At 38.0% G+C, this 24,615-nt stretch overlaps 1 pseudogene; it reads right to left on the bottom strand.

Annotated features, from left to right (window-relative positions):
* Positions 1 to 10,881: 10,881 nt before the first annotated feature.
* On the bottom strand, positions 10,882 to 12,206 carry LOC127691133 (serine/threonine-protein phosphatase 2A regulatory subunit B'' subunit gamma-like; annotated as a pseudogene).
* Between the last annotated feature and the right edge of the window lie 12,409 nt (positions 12,207 to 24,615).

Raw genomic sequence — 24,615 nt, 5'->3', positions numbered from 1 at the left:
CACCTACACTTACATATGTACATACCTATACACATGTATAACCAAAAACAATAAACCTTAAAAAAATAAAATGTGGTTAGAGAAATAAATAAAGTCAAAACATATAAGAATTGTGAAAGAGATGGGAAATGTGTAAATAACAAGATACTCTCTGAGCAGTGAAATGTATTCATCCGAGTAAAAAATAAATGACATTAAGATTTCTTTCTTAGGCAGGTGGACGGCTGGTCTACTGGTCAGTTTTTGCATTTCTATGACAAAATAACTGACAAAATCAACATCAGAAAGAAAGGAAAGGTTCACTTTGGCTCACAAATGAGGATGCAGCCCATCACAGCAGGAACATCCTGGCATCAGGAGCATGAGGCTATTGATCATCTTGTGCCTCCAACCTGGAAGCAGAGACTGAAGAACACTGGCATTCAGCTTATGGTCTTCTAAATCCAACCCAAAGAATGTTGCTGCCCAGTTTAGGGTGGATCTTCCTATACAAATAATCCAATCTCTCTCGCAGATTTGTCCAAAGATTTGTTTCCATAGTGATTTTAAATCTCATTAAGTTGATAATTAAGATTAGTTATCACTGCTGGTAATATCATTCTCTGAGTTTTAGGAGGAAAATTGGTCTATAGGAAGAGAAGAATGACTAGTTTTAAATAATTTGAGTTAAAGTTTCTTGTGAAACATTCAAAAAATCTATAAACAATGGATATTAAAGTTTGTATGTTAGATACATTATGACAGCTACATAAGAGATGATATTATAGTGTGGTTTTATTGTAAAAAACATTGCTTTCCTTATATGATTTGGAATCTTGGATAATCAAGTGCCAAAATGCCCTTAATCAAAGTTCTAGTATGTCTTAACTTCCTCTACCTTTATGTATCACAGAGATAAGAGTAGTTAGTATCTTTCTCATGGGGTATCTTAAAGATGACACAGATGCCCGGTACATACTGTATATGCTTTGTGAATATTGCATTTGGATAATGGAAGAATTGGTATCACTGCTCAAAAAAGAGAAATACAAACTAAGAAGTCAAAACGAGTTAATGTAAATATGTGAGTTCATTATCTATTAAACTATCAGTCATCTAGTTCAAGGATATACCATGTGATACGAAATATATACATATCAGTGAAAATAGACAATCCAGTAAAAATGGCCAATTATTTTCTAACCACCAAAAAGAAATTTGGTGTTTCAAGTACAGAGATGGTTTGGGATCCAGGTTGAAGCACGGAATTCTGAACCAATTAGATACTTCTGGGACAGTGGTTCTCAAACTCTGGGTCACAACCCCTTTGAGGGGCAGGATGATCTTTTCAAAGGAATAAGATCATCAAAAAGCACAGATATTTGAATTATGATTAATAACAGTGCAAAATTATGGTTATGAAGTAACAATGAAAATAATTTTCTGTTTGGGCATCACCACAACATAAGAAACTGTATTAAAGAGTTGCAATATTAGGAAAATTGTGAACTAGTGTCCTAGAAGGATCAGCTCGATATCAGAAGGAAGTGTGAACAAATCAGAGACCTACACTTAAATAAGAGGTAAAATGAGGAGGCAAAATACAAGAATTTGAAAGTAGCCAACACAAAGAGTATGGTGGTCCCAGTCATCTCCATGATGCTAGAAGTAACTCAGTTCACAAATTTGATCACTTCTATTTCAGAAGGCTCCAGAAAAGATGAAACTCTGATCATAGTAAATCAGGTCATCATCTTCAAGTGAAAATGCAGAACAGTGATTGCATAAGCCCCCCCCCCCGCACGCACATGTGTGTGCACATGCACACGCGAGTGCGCGCACACACACACACACACCACTCCCCCTCAAAAGAGTTCTCTTAGTCAGACCCTCCAAAGTCTTCCCTGACTTCTCTTTTCATTCTCTACATCTACAGCAAATTGCATCAGCTGATCAGCAGTCATGTTCCAAGGACATTTTATATCTGTCCTTCATCTCTACTCTCACCTCTTTGTCACTAGGGAGCACATTGTCTTTCCTAGGTGAGCTGCAGCAGCCAGTAGTCTTTCTGCAATATATTGCAATATATTCTCCCTTCTCCCTGCAATATATTCTGCAAGCTAAGCCACATGAAGCTGAGCCACGTGATTTTTCTAGCTTAGGATAAATTCTGAGCTTTGACTGTGCATGGTACAATCACTACACATGCTTATTTTTCCATCTTCTATGCTTGGAAGATGCTTTGAGTCATAGAAGATGCATATGCTAACAGATCTTCACACTCTCCACAAATATACAAAGCTCTCTAATGAATCTTCTATGCTGCTTTTATGAGCACTTGGAGTTAAAAAAAAATGGCAGGTCTCATTTCAAATGTGGTCCCTCCAGGTAGCTTCTGTTGAACACGCTTCTATGCAGGCCATTTCTGCTGTCACTTTCTAAGACTTCTGTCCAAGTCTTTTCATAGTTCTTTTCTGATATTCTAATTTTAATTTACTTATGAAGTACATTTCTCATTGCTTTTCCACTGGAATGTAAACTCAAAGAGAACAGGAACTCAAAGAGTTGGCTATTGTACCAAATAGGTTCACAAGATACAATGTCTAGGATCCATGTCTATGGTGCTCTTTATTTCATAGTATGATAAACATCTTGAACAATTTAGGTATGAAGGTATTATATCTCAATATAACAAAGATTACATATGACAAAGGCACAACCAACATTAATGCTAAGGTAAAAACATTTCCTTTAAATTCAGGAAAAAGGGTGGTCACTATCTCTTCAATACAGTTCCAGTAGTTTTAGATAGAGCAGTTGGGCAAGACAAAGAAATAAAAGACAGCAAAGTATGTATGTATATATTATGAAAATACATAGCTCAAAAACCCACTAAGTTTTAGGACCCCATCAACATGCATATAACAGTACTTTTGTGAACACCCACTATACACAAGCAATAGTAATACCTAGAAATAAATGTAATGAAGGAACTAAAAAAAAAAAACTATTGGAATGAAAATTATAAAAATCAATGATAAAAGAAATTAAAGAAATCACAAAATGGAAAAAATCTGCCATGTCCATAAATTTGAAGGATTAATATTGCTAAAATATGGATATTCTGGCCTGAGAGTTGGCTTAGCAGTTAAGAGCAGTGATAATTCTTCCAGAGGTTCTGAGTTCAATTTCCAGCAACCACATGGTGGCTCACAACCATCTGTAATGAGGATCTGATGCCCTCTTCTGGTGTGTCTGAAGACAGCGACAAAGCACACACACATATGAAATAAATAAATATTTAAAAACATATGGTTATTCCCACAGCAATGTATATATTCAATGAAATCTTTATTTAAAAGCCAACAAAGTCTTTATGTCATTTGAAAAGCAATTCCAAAATTCATATAGAAACATAAAAGGCTCCCAGTAGTCAAAAACAATCTTCAGTCAAAAAGAACAAAGCTAGAAATAGAATTTTTGCATTGAAGGCATGCTGCAGAGCCACTGTAACTAAGACAGCCTGAAACAGATGCTTAGGCCAATGGAACAAAAATAGGGACCCTGTTAATAAGCCCAAGCACTGGAGTAACTGATTCTTGACAGACATGCCAAAATTCCCATCAGAGGAAGATCAGACTCTTTAGTATAAGGTCCTAAGAAAAGGAGTATTTACTACAGAAGAGTAAAACTTGACTCCAACTTCACATCTTGCCTAACATTCAACTCAAGATAAATCAAAGACCTATTCACAACACTCAAAACTGCTAAGAGAAAATATGGGAAACACATTTGAGAAACCGTTACAGGTAACAGGAACTGTAGGACAGAAGAGACAAATTGGATCACAAAAAAGTAAAAACTATATAGCAAGCAAGCAAACAAGAAATAATAAAAACAAACAAACCATTTACAGGATGCAAGAAACTAATTCCCAACAATTGATCTGATAAAGAGTTAGTATCCAGAAACTGTAAAGAAATAAAAAGTTAGCAATTAGCAACAATGAAGAAATAATCTATCTAAAAATGAAAATGTAATGTAAATCTTAAAGATCTCACTGTTTCTTTATAGCATTTTATCTTATTCGTTGTATGATACGAGTCACATGCTCACACATACACATTCCTGTGAACTTACAGGCAAAATATGCATATGCACATATGCACACTACACGTCCATGCTTACCACACACATCAAAATGGAAAAAGAAAATGTATATCATGGCACGGTTTCTGAAACCTTGAGTATTCTTGTTTATCAAGCAATCTGATGAGATTCTCTCAAAAACTCCTTTTCACAATGAAAGTCTATTGTCAATTCCAATGGCCGTACTTCAATTCACAGTCAGTTCTACAAATTGCTCCAGAATAGCCTTGGTTTGGGGCTTTACTGTGTTCTTCTCAAGGCCTGTAACAATTTTAACTCTGCCTAAAGATGCTGTGGTATCACTTTAAGATGAAAAATAATTGTTGGTAAAAGTGAAGTGTCATGTCAAGTATACACAGTAGTTCATTTACTCCCAATGATATTAACTGCAACAGTGTAAGTTGATAGCACATTAAATAGAGTGTGTGCTTCTGATAGGCGATGAGCCTCAAGACCAGAGAAGAAAGATAATACTTTAGAAAGTTATGAACACCAGGACCAGGAATAAAATACAGACAGTGCCATTCTATTCTCTCTGGGATTTGGAGTTGGGCAGAGGGAAGTCTTGAGAACAAAAGTTATTCACAGGTATCAGGTATTCTGACATAAACCTCATTAGATTTCACAAATCTTTCTTTACAGATGAGGCTAGTCAGCTTGCTCTATGTAGTTCTTACACTGCTCGCTGGGTAAGCAGCTGCTGAGAAGTTTGTGTAGTTCCCAGGACTTCAGCTGTAGAAAATTCTCTTCTCTCTTTTCTTTAATTTTTTATTTTATTTTTGTATTAAATATATTCTTTATTTACATTTCAAATGATTTCCCCTTTCCTGGATCTCCCATCCCTGAAAGTCCCATAAGCCCTCTTCCCTCCCCCTGTTCCCCAATCAAACCCTTCCTGCTACCCTCTCCTGGTATTCCCCTATACTGCTGCACTGAGCCATTCCAGAACCAGGGGCCTTTCGTTCCTTCTTCATGGGCATCGTTTGATATGTGAACTGTTTCTTGGGTATTCCGAGCTTCTGGGTTAATATCTGCTTATCAGTGAGTACATACCATATGTGTTCTTTTGGGATTGGATCACCTCACTCAGAATAGCATTCTCTAGTTTCACCCACTTGCCTAAGAATTTCATGAATTCATTGTTTTTAATAGTTGAGTAGTATTCCACAGTGTAAATATACCACATTTTCTGTATCCAGTCCTCCACTGAGGGACATCTGGGTTCTTTCTAGCTTCTGGCCATTATAAATACAGCTTCTATGAATATAGTGGAGCATGTGTCCTTATTGCATGCTGGGTAATCCTCTGGGTATATGCCCAGGAGTGATGTAGCAGAGTCCTCAGGTACTATCATGCCCAGTTTTCTGAGGAACCACCAGACTGATTTCCAGAGTGGTTGGAACAGCTTGCAAGCCCACCAGCAGTGGATGAGTGTTCCTCTTTCTTCACATCTTTGCCAACACATGCTGTCTCCTGAGTTTTTGATCTTAGCCATTCTAACTGGTATGAGATGAAATCTCAGGGTTGTTTTGATTTGCATTTCCCTGATGACTAAGGATTTTGAACATTTCTTCACCTGCTTCTCTGCCATTCTATATTCCTCAATGAAAATTATGTGTTTAGCTCTGTACCCAAATTTTTAATAAAGTTATTTGGCTTTCTGGAGTCTACTTTCTTGAGTTCTTTGTATATCTTGGGTATTAGCCCTATGTGCAATGTAGGGTTGGTAAAGATCTTTTCCCAATTTGTTGGTTGCCATTTTGTCCTTTTGTCAGTGTCCTTTACTTTACAGAAACTTTGTAATTTTATGAGGTCCCATTTGTCAATTCTTTATCTTACAGCATAAGCTATTGGTGTTCTGTTCAGGAAATTTTCCCCTATGCTCATGTGCTCAAGGATCTTCCCCAGTTTCTTTTTCTCTTAGTTTCAGGGTGTCTGGTTTTATCTGGAGGTCCTTCATCCACTTGAACTTGAGTTTAGTACATGGAGACAAGAATGAATCAATTTGCATTCTTCTGCATGATAACCTCCAGTTTAACCAGGAACATTTGCTGAAAAGGCAATCTTTTCTCCACTGGATGGTTGTAGCTCCTTTGTCAAAGATCAAGTGACCATAGGTGTTTGAGCCTTCAATTCTATTTCATTGATCTACTTGCCTGTCACTGTACCAATACCATGCAGTTTTTAACACTATTGCTCTGTAGTACTGCTTGAGGTTCGGGATAATGTTTCCCCCAGAAGTTCTTTTACTGTTGAGAATAGTTTTATCTGTCCTGGGTTTTTTGTTATTCCAGATGAATTTGAGAATTGCTCTTTCTAATTCTTTTTTTCTCTGTTTTCAATTTTTTATATTTTTATTTTCTATATTATTTGTTTACATTCCAAATGATTTCCCCTTTCCCAGATCCCCCTCCCCATATATCCCATAAACCTTCTTCTCTCTACCCATTCTCCAATCACCTCTCTCCTTTTTCTCTGTCCTAATACTCCCCTCCAATACTAGATCAATCCTTTCCAGGATCAGGACCCTCTCCATACTTCTTTATGGGAGTCATTTGTTATGCTATTTGTGCCTTGGGTATTCAGGGCTTCTGGGCTAATTAATATCCACTTATCAGAGATTGCATTCCATGTGTATTCTTTTGTGACTGGGTTACCTCACTTAAAATGATATTTTCCAGATCAAACCATTTGCCTAAAAATTTTGTGAATTCATTGTTTCTAATTGCTGAGTAGTATTCCATTGTGTAAATATACCACACTTTCTGTATCCATTCCTCCTTTGAGGGACATCTGGCTTCTTTCCAGCTTCTGGCTATTATAAATAAGGCTGCTATGAACATAATGGAGCATGTGTCTTTATTGCACGCCGAGGAATCCTTTGGGTATATGCCCAGGAGAGGTATAGCAGGGTCCTCCGGAAGTGTCATGTCCAGTTTTCTGAGGAACCGCCAGACTGATTTCCAAAGTGGTTGTACCATCTTACAGCCCCACCAGCAGTGGAAGAGTGTTCCTCTTTCTCCACATCCTCGCCAACACCTGCTGTCTCCTGAGTTTTTGACCTTACCCATTCTGACTGGTGTAAGGTGAAATCTCGGGGTTGTTTTGATTTGCATTTCCCTAATGACTAATGATGTTAAGCACTTCTTAAGGTGCCTCTCGGCCATCTGAATTTCTTCAGTTGAAAATTCTTTGTTTAGATCTGTACCCCATTTTTAATAGGGTTATTTGGTTCCCTGGGGTCTAACTTCTTGAGTTCTTTGTATATATTGGATATTAGCCCTCTATCAGATGTAGGGTTGGTGAATATCCTTTCCCAATTTGTTGGTTGCCATTTTGTCCTTTTAACAGTGTCCTTTGCCTTACAGAAACTTTGTAATTTTATGAGGTCCCATTTGTCAATTCTTGATCTTAGAGCATAAGCTATTGGTGTTTCTGTTCAGAAACTTTTCGCCTGTGACCATGTCCTCAAGGGTTTTCCCCAGTTTCTTTTCTATTAGTTTCAGTGTGTCTGGTTTTACATGGAGGTCCTTGATCCACTTGGAGTCGAGTTTAGTACATGGAGATAAGAATGGATCAATTCACATTCTTCTGCATGCTGACCTCCAATTGAACCAGCACCATTTGTTTAAAAGGCTATCTTTTTTCCACTGGATGATTTCAGCTCTTTCTAATTCTATGAAGAATTGAGTTCGGATTTTAATGGGGACTGAATGGAATCTGTATATTGCTTTTGGCAACATGGCCATTTTTATGATATTAATACTGCCAATACATGAGCACTGAAGATTTTTCCATCTTCTGAGGTCTTCTTCAATTTCTTTCTTTGAAGTCTTGAAGTTCCTGTCATACAGACCTTTCACTTGTTTGGTTAGGGTCACAACAAGATACTTTATGTTGTTTGTGACTATTGTGAAGGGTCTCATTTCCCTAATTTCTTTCTCAGATTGTTTATCCTTTGAGTATAGGAAGGCTACTGAATTGCTCGAGTTAATTTTATATCTGGCCACTTTGCTGAAGTTGTTTATCAGCTGTGGGAATTCTCTGGTGGAGTTTTTGAGTCGCTTAAGTATATTGTCATATCATCTGCAAATAGTGATAATTTGAAGTCTTCCTTTCCAATTTGTATCCCTTTGACCTCCTTTTGTTGTCTAATTGCTCTACCTAGAACTTCAAGTACTATATTGAATAAATATGGAAAGAGAGAGGGCAGCCTTGTCTAGTCCCTGATTTTAGTGGGATTGCTTCCAGTTTCTCTGCATTTAGTTTGATGTTGGCTACTGGTTTGCTGTATATTGCTTTTACTGTGTTTCGGTATGGGCCTTGAACTCCTGTTCTTTCCAAGACCTTTAACATGAAAGGATGCTGAATTTTGTCAAATGCTTTTTCAGCATCTAATGAAATGACCATGTGATTCTTTTTTTATTTGAGTTTGTTTATTTAGTGGATTACATTGATGGATTTCTCTATATTGAACCACCCCTGCAGTCCTAGGATGAAGCCTACTTAATCAGGGTGAATGATCATTTTGATGTGTTCTTGGATTCAGTTAGCAAGAATTTTATTGAGTAATTTTGCATCGATATTCATAAGGGAAATTGGTTTAAAGTTCTCTTTCTTTGTTGGATCTTTCTGTGATTTTGATATCAGTGAAATTGTGGCTTCATAGAACGAGTTGAGTAGTGTTCCTTCTGTTTCTATTTTGTGGAATAGTTTGAAGTGTATTGGTGTTAGGTCTTTGAAGGTCTGATAGAATTCTGCACTCAAACCACCTAGTCTTTTGCTTTTTTTTTTGGTTGGGAGACTTTCAATGACCATGTCTATTTTTTTTTTAGGTGTTATAGGACCATTCAGATGATCTATCTGATCCTGATTAAACTTTGGTAGTTGATATTTGTCTAGGAAATTGTCCATTTCATCCAGATTTTCCAGTTGTGTTGAGTATAGGCTTTTGTAGTAGGAGCTCATGATTTTTTGAATTTCCTGAGTTTCTCTTATATCTCCCTTTCCTTTTCTGATTTTGTTAATTTGTTTATTGTCTCTGTGCCCTCTAGTTAGTCTGGCTAAAGGTTTATTTATCTTGTTGATTTTCTCAAAGAACCAGCTCCTGGTTTTGTTGATTCTTTGTCTAGTTTGTTTCTACTTGATTGATTTCAGTCCTGAGTTTGATGATTTCCTGACTTCTACTACTATTGGGTGTATTAGCTTCTTTCTATTCCAAAGCTTTCAGGTGTGCTGTTTAGCTGCTAATGTATGCTCTCACCAACTTCTTTTTGGAGGCACTTGGAGCTATGAGTTTTCCTCTTAGCACTGCTTTCATGGTGTTCCATAAATTTGGGTATGTTGTGCCTTCATTTTCATTAAATTCTAAAAAAATTTCATTTCTTTCCTTATTTCTTCCTTGACCAAGGTATCATTGAAGCATTGTTCAGCTTCTGTGTGTGTGTGTGTGTGTGTGCCTTCTGTTGTTTTTGTTGCTATTGAAGACAACCGTTACTCCATTGTGATCTGATAGGAGGCATGGAAGTAGTTTGATCTTATTATATCTGTTGAGGTCTGTTTTGTGACCAATTATATGGTCAATTTCGGAGAAGGCATATTCTTTTGATTTAGGATGAAATGTTCTATAGATATCTATTAAATCTATTTGATCCAAAACTTCTGTTAGTTTCACTGTGTTTCTGTTTAGTTTGTGTTTTCCTGATCTTTCCATTGAGGAGAGTGGGGTGTTGAAGTCACTCACAATTATTGTGTGGGGTGCAATGTGTACTTTAGCTTTAGTAAAGTTTCCTTTAAGAATGAAGGAGCCCTTGTATTTGGAGGACAGATGTTCAGAATTGAGAATTCTTCCTGGTAGATTTTTCCTTTGATGAGTATAAAGTGTCCTTCTGTGTCTTTTTTGATAAATTTTGATTGAAAGTCTATTTTATTGGATATTAGAATGGCTACTCCAGCTTGTTCCCTGGGACCATTTGCTTAAAAAACTGTTTTCCAGCTTTTACTCTAAGGTAGTGTTTGTGTTTGACACTGAGATGTATTTCCTGTATGCAGTAAAATGTTGGGTCTTGTTTATGTATCCAGTCTGTTAGTATATGTCTTTTTATTGGGGAATTGAGTCCATTCATGTTAAGAGATATTAAGGAATAGTGATTTTTGCTTCCTGCTATTTTTGATGTAATTTTTATGTTTGTGTGGTTATCTTCTTTCAGGTTTGTTGAAAGAAGGTTGATTTCTTGCTTTTTCTAGTGTGTAGTTTCCCTCCTTTTGTTGGTGTTTTCCATTTATTATCCTTTGAAGGGTTGGATTTGTGGAAAGATACTGTGTAAATTTGTTTTTGTCATGAAATACCTTGATTTCTCCATATATGGTAATTGAGAGATATGCTGGATATAGCAGTCTAGGTTGTCATTTGTGTTCCCTTAGGGTCTGTATGACATCTGCCCAGGCTCTTCTGGCTTTGTCTCTGGTGAGAATTACACCGGTAATTCTCATAGATCTACCTTTATATGTTACTTGACATTTTTCACTTACTGCTGCTTTTAATATTCTTTCTATGTTTTGTGTGTTTGGTGTTTTAACTATTATGCCACAGGAGGAATTTCTGTTCTGATCCAATCTATTTGGAGTTCTGAAGGTTTCTTCTTTTTCTTTTTTTACCTGCATGTTTATTTATAATGTTTCTAAGGTTTATGCTTCAAAGGTTTTCATGCAGTATTCAAGTATCTTTATGAAGGAAATCTAGTCTTGCAAAAATCACGTATCATTGAGATCTGCAGAGTTGTCATTGGCAACAAGGGCTTCTCTGTTCTCATAGGTCCAGAAGACATTGAGATCAATTAGAATAGTAGTGACTGTGTCTTCTTGATTACTGTTGATTAAATCCTGAAGTTAGATTTTTCATAGGATCCTTTGGCTTGACCATGTCAAAGATTTCATCCTTGACATTTTGAAATGAAACAGGATCCTGTCCATGGATTTTCATTAGTTCTTGTATGGCCTTAAAGAATTAATTAAAGGAAAAAACATTCAGGTATCCCTTGTTCTAAATGTCCAGCAGTTTGAAAATATACTGCAGAGCTGCAGGCTCCTTTCTGGTTTTCTAAGGCAAGAACAAAGTCCAGGTAGGTCTTATAGTCTATCTCTCCATCGTAAGTGAGACACTCCTGGAAAACGCAGTCTAAGAAGACATTGGTCATGGATGCTGTTCCATAACGGGAGAGCTCTTCTTTACTTAGCATGCCATTATGATCTTTATCAAGATTCACATACTGACCATAGACCCTCAGGGCAGAATGAGCAGAAAAACAATTTGCTTCTTGACTTTCTTTGGACAATTCCTCATCTCTTAGCTCCAGTAAATTATCTAGGAAGCTGCATGCTAAAATATCTTGAATTTTGATCTTTCCTGTTCTTAGAGAATCCAAAAAGAAGAAAAACTTCCTAACTGTCATACAAACATAATAGGAGTAAGTGGATGAGTTCCGGTATGTAGTTCTCTAAGTCTGATTCCCGACGGTATCCTTGCCCAGCAACATCATATAAACTGAGTCCTGTTCTTGTCTGATGTAGCCAAACTTTTTGCATGATGTAGTTAAAGAACTGCATGATGGAAATTCTTCCATATGAATCTCTATGAAGGAGTTTGGCAAAGACTTTTGCAGTAAAAAAATTGCTTGCACTTGGGTCCAGCCTTTTCACCAACCTTCAAAAATTTTTCATAATTGATCATTACTTCCTCTCCAATCATAGGTGGTATCTGGTGTTTATCCAGCAAAAACCATAAGTTCTGTAATTCTTCATTATTTAAGAATTCTCTGCTTTTCCTCTGTAGAAAGACAGCTCTAGATTCTTCAAGTAACTTCTGTAGTAAGATTTCATCTTCAATTGGCAACCTGTAATAAAACTGGGGAATGGTCTTAAAGAATTCATTTGTGTTTTTTCTACTTTCTTTCCATTCTGAGTAGTATTTGGTAAATAAAGCCATTTATTTGTCTTTAAATTCTTGTTTGCTTTTTTTTCCTCTTTGGATCCGAATTGGGCCACACTAACCACCAGCGAAGCACATCTTTCCAGTTCATGTCTGACTCCCTGTAGGCTTCTTTTATGTTCATGGGCATCTTTTTTTTTTCTTTCTTTTTTTTTTTTAGGTTAGGGAAGTTTTCTTCTATACTTTTGTTGAAGACATTGACTGGCCCTTTAAGTTGGAAATCGTCACTCTCTCCTGTACCTATAATCCTTAGGTTTGGTCTTCTCATTTTTGTCCTGGATTTCCTGGATATTTTGGTTCAGCAGCTTTTTACATTTTTCATTTTCTTTGACTGTTTTATCAATGCTTTCTATGGTATCTTCTGCATCTGAGATTCTCTCTTCTCTCTCTTTTATTATGTTGTTGATGCTTAGATTCATGACTCCTGACTTCTTTCCTAGGTTTTCCATGTCCTGAGTTGTTTCCCTTTGTGATTTCATTATTGTTTCTACCTCCATCTTTAGATCCTGGATAGCTTTGTTCAGTTCCTTCACCTCTTTTGTTGTATTTTCCCTTAGTTTTCAAGGGCTTCTCCCTGTTTACTTGTGTTTTCTTGTATTTCTTTAAGGGAGTTATTTATATCCTTCTTGAAGCCCTCCATGAAGCCCTCCATCAGCATCATGACTTGTGATTTTAAATCCAAATCTTGTTTTCCTGGTGTGTTTGGGGTATCTAGGACTTGCTGTTGTGGGTGAATTGGGTTCGTATGGTGCCATATTGCCTTGATTTCTGTTAGCAATGTTCCTACATTTGCTTTTTGCCATCTGGTTATCTGTGGTGTTAGTTGGTCCTGCTGTCACTGGCTTGTGCTTGCCCCTCTTGTGTCAGTGCAAACCTATCTCAGCAACCTTGGGTGGCGTTCTTTCCCTTGGCACAGATTGCTGTTGTGCTGCCAAGTTCCTGGGCTCAGGTGGAGTCCTGGTGGGGTGTGTCCCAAGCGATCCTCTACTCTGGTAGTACCTGCCTACTACTCTGCCCCTCTACACAGCCACAGGAGCACAGATGGCAGTGCCTCACATCCGAATGTGGGACTCCTTCTAACCACCTCCAGGCAGGGCAGAAGAACCTAGTGTGTGGTTTCTAACACCCATGTTCAGTGGCTTTCAATAGCAGTGATTCAGAACTATGGCATTCAAAGCTCATCTCCATGAATGCCTAAGTGCTCTCTCTCTCTCTCTCTCTCTCTCTCTCTCTCTCTCTCTCTCTCTCCCTCCTACACAGTGATGCATATACATAATAAAAGAGGAAAACATAAACTTTAAAAAGAAGTGACATCATGGATTTTCTAAGGAGAGGTCATAAGAAGCTTCACAGTTTCTAATGTTAGTGCTTGCTCTGAATGAAGCTAGCCAATAAATAAGAAATCCAGCCACTCTGAGACTTCATTGCAGCCCAAGCATGACATATGGGAAATCTGAGAAAGAAGAGAGAGGGAAAAGGAAAGAGGGTTGTTTTGATTTGCATTTCCCTAATGACTAATGATGTTGAGTATTTCTTAAGGTGCTTCTCGGCCATCCGAATTTCTTCAGGTGAAAATTCTTTGTTTAGATCTGTACCTCATTTTTAATAGGGTTATTTGGTTCCCTGGGCTCTAACTTCTTGAGTTCTTTGTATATATTGGATATTAGCCCTCTATCGGATGTAGGGTTGGTGAAGATCTTTTCCCAATTTGTTGGTTGCTGTTTTGTCCTTTGGACAGTGTCCTTTAATAAGGACACATGCTCCACCATGTTCATAGCAGCCTTATTTATAATAGCCAGAAGCTGTAAAGAACCCAGATATCCCTCAATGGAGGAATGGATACAGAAAATGTGGTATATATACAATGGAGTACTATTCAGCAATTAAAAACAATGAATTCATGAATTTTTTTAGGCAAATGTTTGGAACTGGAAAATATCATCCTAAGCAAGGTAATGCAATCACAAAAGAATACACATGGAATGCAATCATTGATAAGTGGATATTAATTATCCCTGAAGCTCTGAATACTGAAGATACAGTTAGCATATCAAATGATTCCCATGAAGAAGGAAGAAGAGGGCCCTAATCCTGGAAAGGCTTGATCCAGCATTGTAGGGGAGTACCAGGACAGAAAAAAAGGAGGGGGAAAGATAGGAGAATGGATGGAGAGAAGAGGACTTATGGGACATATGGAGTTGGGGACTGGGAAAGGGGAAAGCTTTTGGAATGTAAACAAAGAATATAGAAAATTTAAAAAAAAAGAAAAGGAAAGAGAAAGATGGGGAAGGGGAACGTGGAATGCTCTACCTGTGCCATCTAGTCAGCCAATGCATCACAGATGACTATTAAAGATGTCATCTTGAACTTTCCAACTCTACTAGATACAATGTAGAAAAGAAGGACCAAACCAGCCTACCGCTAGACTAGAGATCCTGGGCACAGCAGCTCAATGAGCTCTCAGCAGTCTGCCATTTGAGTATGTAGCTGAGACCTTAGCCATCACTGTACCAGCTCATATTAGGACCACAAGTTCTGAAGACAAGATGTTACTAGCTCCAGTCACTAAGTGTTTAGTGTGGCTTTCCAGACAATAGCTGATAACTAAAATCCTCTATTCTAGGGACTCTCTAAGGGAAGTGATTAAGTGGCCCAGTCAGTAACTAGCTCTTTACAATAGTCACATTATTAAATACAGTAGTATGTTTAATACTATTAATTATTCATAATATCATTAAAGCAATTCAGGTTATTTAGAAAACATGTAAAATCCTAAGAAGATAATTAAAATCACCTATAATCCTACCACCAAAATGCATGTTTAAAGTATATTGCCATGTATTAGTTTGATCGTATGCATAAATGTTAAATCTTGGTACATAAAACCATAGCTATATTAAAGGTTTCCAATAATAAAAGTTTTGTTCTGCTCCTATGTCTGTGGGTTAAGTGGCATTTTGCACACAATGAGGGAAGCAGCTAGACCTAAAGGAAGTCCCATCTATATAACTGGTTGGTTTATGGAACCTAAGTTGGTATGTCTCTGTTCCACATGCTTTGCCATCTTTGAAGAGGCTAGCCCAGGCTATCCTTTACAAAGAAGTGGCAGAAGAGCAAAAGTGAGATTATCAAGACCTCTTGAAGCTTACACTCAAACTTCACAAATCATTGTCGTTCCCTGCCCATTCCATTAGGCAGGGTCATGTCAGTGGAGACAATGAATGACTTGAACTCTGGATGGAGAATCAACTGTGCAAGTGTACGCTTGTAGGGATGGGAGCATCCTGCAGCTAATGTTTGCAACCTACAACATTATACTTGAAAATATTTTTTCAACAACCTTTTTAAAAATTGTTGTGCTTAGAGCATGTTTTTTCTTTAAAAAAAAAAAAAAACACCAATGTGGATAAGTAACCTTTCTTAAAAGCACCCATTATTCTCTAAGCATTTCTTTAATCTATGGAGAAATCTTGGGGTTTCTCCAACTTTGTTTTGAAAGAGCAAATCATTTAACTCAGCTTCCATTTTCCATGCTTCAAATTTCTGGTTACTCATTGTGGTTAAGTTCACTTGGCCTAGCACCTCATCCTGGTTTCTCTTGGAGAGTTTTGCTGCACCTCTCAACTGGATAACTGAATGATGTCATGTCATGGAGGTGTAATGGAGGCTTGGAATGACTTTTTTTTTTTGCCATATTCTGATGGAAAGTTTCTCTCAAAGATTTGTAAATACAGTAAACTTCAATAGAAAGGTCATGGCCAAATGGGGAGGAATGCTTTAGACAGAATCATCTCACTTGCTGAGCTTGCCTACCCCAAAGATTAAACCTTAGAAACACCTAAAGATTAAACAAAAAAAGTCAACCTCAGCAGGCAATGTAGGTAAATGGGTCAGTTTGAGAAAGACAATGTAGCAGCTGCATCACTGTCTTGAGACACAACATAGATTTCAGTTCTTTATTGGCAGAGACATTAATCAGATAGTTATTTATAGAATATCCTAGAAACCAGTTTCCTTCTGGCTTGCAATTGTCCTCTCTTAGGTCAGTGATACATGACAGGATTAACTTGAAGCCTGCTAAAGAACATAAGCATCTATCTAACGAGTTCACAATGTCATGAAACTCACAAATGTCAGCATTTGACCAGGTACAGAGATATACCTGGTCAAAATTCTTCCAAGCTAATATCTTAACTGGATGGCTTGACAATGTGCAGTGTCTCCACCTGATGTAAAGAGGACTAATACCTTTGGAAATAAATGATATCCTACTTAGTATGACTATTATTTTTTTAAATGTGAATGAACAATATTGATGAGAATGTGGAGAAAATGGAATTCTTGTGAACTGAAGGTTAGAATGAGAACTGGCTTAGCTGCCTTGGGAAATAGTTTGGATATTTCACAGGTAGAATTGCCATGATGCCTAGGAAGCTCACCAATCAATATGCTGAAGAGATGTCTGTTATTATATCATTATATACAATACTCACGACATAGAATAGCCAAGATATGTGTGGCATAGGGAGGTAAAGTTAGAAGGATTGTTGGGGTTTGATGGTCAGCTAGTCTAGCCAATCAGCAAGCACCATGTCAAATGAGTGCCCTTGTCTCCCATCCAAGTGCTAAGCAGGGCCATCCCTGATTAGTTCCCAAGATGGAATGAGATCAGGCACATTCAGGATAGCATGGTCATAGAAGAGAGACTGTTTCAAAAAGTGAAGTGAAGAGCAACTGAGAATGACCTCAGTGTCAGCCCCTGGTCTCCACATGTGCATATACATATGCATGCACACACACACACACACACACACACACACACACACACACACATGAATGCATACACGTGGATCCATGCATAGATGGGAGTAATGCAAGTGAGTTTCAAGCACACAAAGGGCCATAAGTCAATGTAAGCACTGGAGAAGTGAACATGCTTTTGAGTGCAAGATGTCTTTGTCCCAGGAATGTCAATAAGACCGATAAGACAACTACAACAGAGTTTCTCTTCTTTACTAAATGCAAACACAGCCCATGAAAACCCACAGCGGAACTAGATTCATAAATAATCAGGGTACATCATAATAACTTTAGATAAATTTAACTATAGAAATTTTATCATTCTTACCAGATACATAATAAAACTTGAAGATAAAGAAATTGAACAAACCCCAGTGCTACTTATTAAAATTCAGAAAAACAAATGAAAACTTGGCATTATAGCTCTGAGGAATCTAGTTAACATCAGAAGGCATTATTCCTCATTTCTCAAAATATTCACTCTCCCTCCTAGGCAAAGGAATGTTGTTTTAATGCCAATAGCCAAACAGAAGCTTCATGTACAAACTTCTATAGGTCAAGTTCTCTGCCTCCTAAATCAACCATGCAGAAAAATAAATTCTACTATGCATAGGCCAATGGTGAACTCTTATTTATTTAGGTCCAAAAAGGAATTGAAAATTAAGAACAAAACAAAAATAGTCAATATGGTTTTATATAATTTCTCATAAAGTAAGTATATTTTAGTGAATTGTAACTCACTTTTTAATTCATTGTTAATATATTTAGTTGGGAGATTTATTAGGCTGATTGCAACTCTGTTGTCCTCAGTATTATTTTCATGGTTTGTTTTTCAATTTTAAAATGATAGCTTCTTCATCCAGAGCCAAGTGTAATTCCTATTCACACCCTGCTTTCACAATTTTGACACTCTGAAAGATTTGAATTGATATATATTTCATGGCCCAGTTTGATTAAAGAATACTAAAAAGAATACAAAAGTTAAAAATCTGAGAGGGAGAATTAAAGTCAGGAGCAGAGAAGACAAAAGGAAAGAAGAGATGAAAGTCTTGTGTGTAACCCAAGAAGATTAAAGTCGTGTGCCTGGCACATGAAATCTGCTGCTTGAAAGAAAAACTTTCAAGAATTAACTCTTCAGCCCAAGCTAACCTCAAACTGAAGAATTTTCTCCTCCTTGGTCTCCTGAATGATGAAATTACAGGTATATACCACAATGCCTTGCTTTTAGAATTTCATGTACAGTTTTACAGTACATGAAATACTATCCAGTACTAAGAGGTCCTGATTCAGGGTAATTGGACTAAAGACATCTGTGTACCAAGCATGAACTACTTACTACATTCTTCGGTCACTTGAGATTGAGTGTTTGGAAGATGCCCAAAGACACAGTGGAGATACCTATGCTGCTTTCCCCCCAAACGTTTAGCAGGTCTATGGACACATTCACAATTCTATAAATAAATTTTTACACAAGGTACTGACAGCTCTCTGGAACATGTGTATTCCACACATGTCAAGGACAGCTGTCGAACACCTGCTGAAGAGCAATGTGGATCAAACTCAGAGGGTTACAATGTGGGTAGATGGTTTAGATGGCTAGAAAAAAGCCTGGAACCTTAATTATGACAAATCCTTCCACTCATTTCTCATGATACCAAAGCTGTAAATGATATCAGCTAAGGTGGCAACCCTCAAATGGGGTTCAGAGGCAAGGCTGATGTGTGTACTTCCTGCAAGCATCTCCTCAGCACCGTCCAGCATACTCGGGAACCTACTGCCTTACTCACTAATGTGTACCCCAGAAAACAAATATTTTCAGCAAGTTGATTGCACATGTTTCTGACATATACAACCACTACAAATAGTCTTGAATCTATGTTTATTCTTGGCAGGCAGGGGTTGATCTAGGGGCCTGTGAGAATTTGTCTTCTAGTCCACATCTCAGAGGGTGTCTCTCCTAGAAGAAGAAACATGAATTTCTTCCATGGCAACTTAGCAATCTGGGATCCTCCTGAGAACCAGGTAGTACCTAAAATATTCATGGCTCTGATTCCCACAGGCTGATAAAGGAATGTCTCAACTAATAACATTTCCCATGGCACATGATCCAATACATTCATTTCCAGGGATATGGTAAGATTGTCCCACTCTTGAGATTTTATTTTTCTTCAGTATTTCCCTGCTACTCAGATATGTCTTTTAATATATAAACATGTGAAACTGTGAAAAAATTATTCCAGTTCATTTTTTGGACTAATCTGATCTGGCTCCTCATACATTATGGATGGCTCCATCTTGGGGCATTTTCTTTCTGCTCACTTTATAATTTAGTCTGACATTTGGATAGCCCTGGCTCTTCTGCACTGAAGTGCTTTTGAATCACTTAATTATAACCATTATATCTTGGGAGAAAATGTGTACCTGTAATGACTTGCCACTCTTAAGTGGCCAATTGAAGACAGTGAAAGCAAGTTTTTGATATCAAAAAAGAAGAGTCACCCTATGCAAAAAGAATAGGCCAGAGTGTGAATTAACTTCAGGTAGCAACTTATAGAAATCTATTTAGACTGGTTTGAGCCAGTTAATGAGAACTAATTAAGAACATCCAGTCATTCGGATCTCCTTGAACCCAGGATCAAATCAAGTCAGACTTAGAAAAATGGAACCCAGGATAAAAAAGATACTAGGAACAAAATGGAGCCAACGTCTACCCTTCTGTACATGCTTCCTCTCCCCAGTCTTTCCTCCTTACCTTCATTAAGTCACTTGATTTCTCCATCTGCATCCTGCCATTGCAATATCCATTTTACCCTTGCCTTCCATTGTCTGCAGTCTCTCCACTACAGCATGAAAGTAACTGCTCCATCCTAACAGCTCAATACGTCCAAATTTCAGACAAAACAAACAGCTCCAAGTGGGAATAGAAAGAGCCAGATTGATAACTTGGTTCACAGGTTTACCGCGGCCTCATTTAGCTGTCTATGGGAACACACGAATCTTCAACCCATCTCAACATTACATTAGCTGCCTGATGTTATCGTATATAAGACCATCTGTGTGCATTATAGCTTTGGTAGAGATGCTGTTTGCTTCTCTCTATTGTAATCTAGCATGGTGCCCTATGGCACCATGAAAGCTAGTTCTCAAGGAGGAAAGAGTCTTACAGGTCAGTTGCTGTTCATAACTCTGAATTTGAACCGGTTTGTGACTTCAGTAATAGCATCTTACCTTCAATGTCTAGGGGACGACCACATGTAATAATAATAGCTATAACATTTTGGGAGTCTCTTTAGCAACCTCGACAAACAACCCAAATGAGGGCTTTTCATGGCTGGTGTTGAGATTTCTGTTAGATGTTCTATAGCTTGTTTTAGGCACATATGAGGAAATTTATTTAAACTATATATGTTCATTTGTGCATGGGCATATATATTATTGGTACTTTTATTGAGATAGTTAATAGTATTATTCCCTATGACATGTTCAAACATCATTACTTTTATTTTATCCATTCCTCTCAATCTCTATTTATATCCCTCTCATCTCTTTGATTAGAGTGCCCACCCATTTTTTTCATTTCCTTGATCAGATAACTTGTACCCTACACTTTCCCTCTCAATCTCCCCCAACCCTAGCAACGAATGCAACACTGACAGTATAGTTGTAGCCTGCGTACTTTGGTGGTAACCAGCAACTTTCTAATTGGATTTAAGTCCTAGTTGATAAGAAAGAAATCATGCCTGGTATTGGAACCCGAGTTAACTACTCAGGGCTAGTGAAATCATGTGTATTGGAGGAGAACCTACAGATAACCACTTTAATAGACAGTATCATTCCTAACTGTATTCTTAATATTTATTTTGTACACATAAATAACTGTAGTCCTTACCCAACATCAAAGAAACTTCTCTTGCAACAGCCAGAAACCATTATAGGAAACCTAAACTAGTCTAAATGCAGAGTTGTAGAGTCCGGCCATAAAGGATATATCTACAAAACAGCTCTGTGCCTAAAGCTCAAGGAACATTGTCGAAGAGGGTACAGAAAGATTATACTAGATAGAAGGCCAGGGAGTTTGCTGTGAGATTATATCTCCTAGTACTCTCGAAACCACTCCCATTAGGTCTTACCAACATGATTACCTAACATATGACTGAACAAGAACAACAGCACTAGACATGCTAGAGTGTATGGTGAAAAAACCACAAGGCCTCAATCTTATAGGGAACTAAGAAATGCTAAAATCTGGAGTCTTCCCCAGGAAAAAGCACATCAGCTGGTTATCCGACAACAAATGGTCATCCAATAATAATAATAATAATAATAATAATAACTATACAAGAAACATTGTAGAGACTGAGCAAGTTGTGTTTATGTATTTAGGAACACACATATATATGTGTGTGTATTATTACATACTTATGTGTATGTAACAACAATTAATGAAAAATGGAGACAATGAATTTGAAAGAGAGCAAGGAAGATATATGGGCGAGTGTGAAGGAAGGGAGGAAAAAGAAGGTCACAATGTAATTATATTATAATTTCAAGCATAACAGAAATAGTTTTTAAAAATGTCTATGTCTAAAGATGAAGAATGAGGAATAACAATGGAACCTTGAGGTTGGGATGGATCTAAACTATCCAGCAGATTTTCCCATCTCTGTAGAAATTTCCAAAAAACTAAACTTTCTGTATGGAAATGTTCTCAGTATGAGTACCTTTTAGCAGAGGCCTTCCTATAGGTGGACAGATTCATCTTCAGACATGTTCAGAATAGTTTGAACTGAACAGAAGCTCTCTCTCTCTCTCTCTCTCTCTCTCTCTCTCTCTCTCTCTCTCTCTCTCTCTCTCCCCCATCCCTCCCTCACCTCTCCTTCCCTCCCTCTCTCCCTTCTTCTGTCTCTCTCCCTCCCTCCCTCTCTAACATACTTCTACCTATATGTGCAGATCTATTCTATGGAGTTCTATTATAAATGATAGAACTCTATGGAGTTCTAAAGTCTATGTGACAAATATTTACATACCACTGTACCACTCTGTCCTCTCCTCCTTTCCTAACATTGATCTTCCCTTAAACAGCCTTCAGATTTTTTTCCTTTCTGTCTGTTCTCTGGCTAGCCAATGGCTCTTGATGGTAGAAATATTTAAAACTTATGGTACATCCAAAAAGACATTGGCTGAGATCACCAATTCTCAGCCAAGTGTAATATTTCTATTAATGTGGCCAAAAACTTTTAGTGTGTTGAGCTTTGTACTATGATGTGATGTTAAATAGCTCATATGCTATCTTCTCTGCTTTCAAGCTGTTTGACCAACACACACACACACACACACACACATTAACACTAAATCATCCATTTTGTGATCCAGTTTCCTTACCTATGAAGTAGAACAATTCATGGTGCCCATCATACACAGTGTTTCTAATAATCAAATGATAATATTTGTAAAAAACATAAAATAGTATCTAGTATATAGTTAATGCTAATAAGCATTAAGCATTGCTTTTTGGGATGAGTTGAATACCATTATTATGTAGCTTTCTAAAGGTGACATGTTTCGGGAGGCAGAGGCAGGCGGATTTCTGAGTTCAAGGCCAGTCTGGTCTACAGAGTGAGTTCCAGGACAGTCAGGGCTACACAGAGAAACCCTGTCTCGGAAAAACAAAACAAAACAAAAAAATTAATAAAGGTGACATGTTTCATTGTGAATGTCTACACTTCTCAGTTCACCTAACAGATATCCTCTGTTTCTGATTAATCATTCACCAATGTCTATTGTCCAAGCCTGTGTTGATTGTGACCTATATTTCAAGATAATGAAAAGATTGAATAAGATAAAACCAGGGAGAGAGATGGCAGCATGCTGATAGGTCGTTCAAAGAGAATCTTTCAATTACAAAAGGCCACCCTCATTACCTCTATCACATCAGATATCATTAGCTTTCCTCTTCAAATGAGTGTAGGAAGACCCCAAACTGAGAAACCACTTATTTGAAGGTACAAAGGGAGCAAATGATTAAAACAAAAAACAAAATGAAGACCAACTTTTTACTTTAGTGTTCCTTAGGTAGAGTTAAAAAAAAGATCTAAAACTTGATGTCAACGCTCTTTCAAATTTTTAATAACCTCTTCCATACAGAATGAGGGAATGAAGCTGGGTAGGAATGCTGACTTGGGGACTAGGCAAATCTGTCAAATTCTCAATTCCATCATGGAGTCATTGACACAATTTCATATACATTACTTAATTTCTCTCCACCACAGTTTCTGACTTGTAAAGGAGGTACCAGCGCATCTGTTTCCTGTAAGGTAGAATGCATGTGTCCTGCTCATCCAAGTACCCTGCATCCACTATAATACACAGTAACAATAACAGCAAATCCTATATTTAACATTTTCCATTAGGCACTGTCAAGCAACGTTGAAAGGCAGGAATCACCACCTCATTCAGCCATACTTATCTAAACTGCTTACTCTAAGCAAGACAAGCAGAAGATAAGCATGAGCTCTTGAAAAGGAGCACTGGCAGGACTGGGATGGCGAAAGACATCGCCCAGTTCTCTAAAACTTGGAGAGTCACAGTCACTTTCTGAATTAAAGCTGGGTTGCAATTTGTAGAGCATAGTCTCTTCCCACACCAACTCTACCAACCTTTGACCTCTGGCTCCAAATGGATGACCAGCCAAACACTGCATGAGACAGAGATCTGCTGCTCTACTCTGGGACTCAAGTAATGGGTAAAAACAATTCATTAACAGAAACTTCTCAGAGGAGGGGGAACCACAGAATCAACTTTTCTTTTCCTTTTTAATTCGGTATTTTATGTATTTACATTTCAAATGTTATCCCTTTTCCTGGTTTCTCCTCTGGAACTCCCTATCCCATGCCTCCTTTCCCTGCTCCTATGAGGACGCTTCCCCACCCACCCACCTACTCCCCTACACTGGGGAATTCAGCCTTCACAGGACCAAGGGCCTCACCTTGCATTGGTGCCAGACAATGCCATCCTCTGCTACATATGCAGCCATGGGTCTCTCATGTATACTCTCTAGTTGGTGGCTTAGTCCCTGGGAGCTCAGGGATGGGGAGGGGGCAGGGGAGAGGTCTGGTTGGTTGATATTGTTGTACTTCCTACTGGGTTGCAAACCCTTCAGCTCTTTTAGTCCTTTCTCTAGCTCCTCCATTGGGGAGCCTGTGCTCAGTCCAATGGTTGGCTGAGAGCACCCACCTCTGTATTTGTCAGGCTCTAGCAGAGCCTCTCAGGAGGCAGCTATATCAGGCTCCTGTCAGCTAGCACTTCTTGGCATCCACAATAGTGTCTGGGTTTGGTGTCTGTATATGGGATGGATTGTCAAGGTAGGGCAGTCTCTGTATGGCCTTCCCTTCAGTCTCTGCTCCACATGTTGTCCTTGTATTTTCTTTAGTTAGTAGCCATTCTGGGTTGAAAAGTTGGAGATGAGTGAGTCGCCCCATACCCCAACTTGGGGCCTTGCCTAAGCTCTGAATATGGTCTCTTCAGGTTCTCCCTCCCCTCTGTTGAGCAGTTCAGCTAATCTCATCCCCATTGAGTCCTGGAGTCTCTTGCTTACCTGACATTTGGGACTTGCAGTTTTCAAAACTAGTAGCATCCAGTCACTACAACCATTCTTATTGTTACCATGGACCGAATGGTGATGTCCCAGCAGAGGAGTCAGA

This window comes from Apodemus sylvaticus, chromosome 8 (assembly GCF_947179515.1).
Source record: "Apodemus sylvaticus chromosome 8, mApoSyl1.1, whole genome shotgun sequence".
Classification (NCBI taxonomy): Eukaryota; Metazoa; Chordata; class Mammalia; order Rodentia; family Muridae; genus Apodemus; species Apodemus sylvaticus.
Note: the sequence above shows the minus strand (reverse complement) of the source record. Positions and strands in the feature narration are given on the sequence as shown.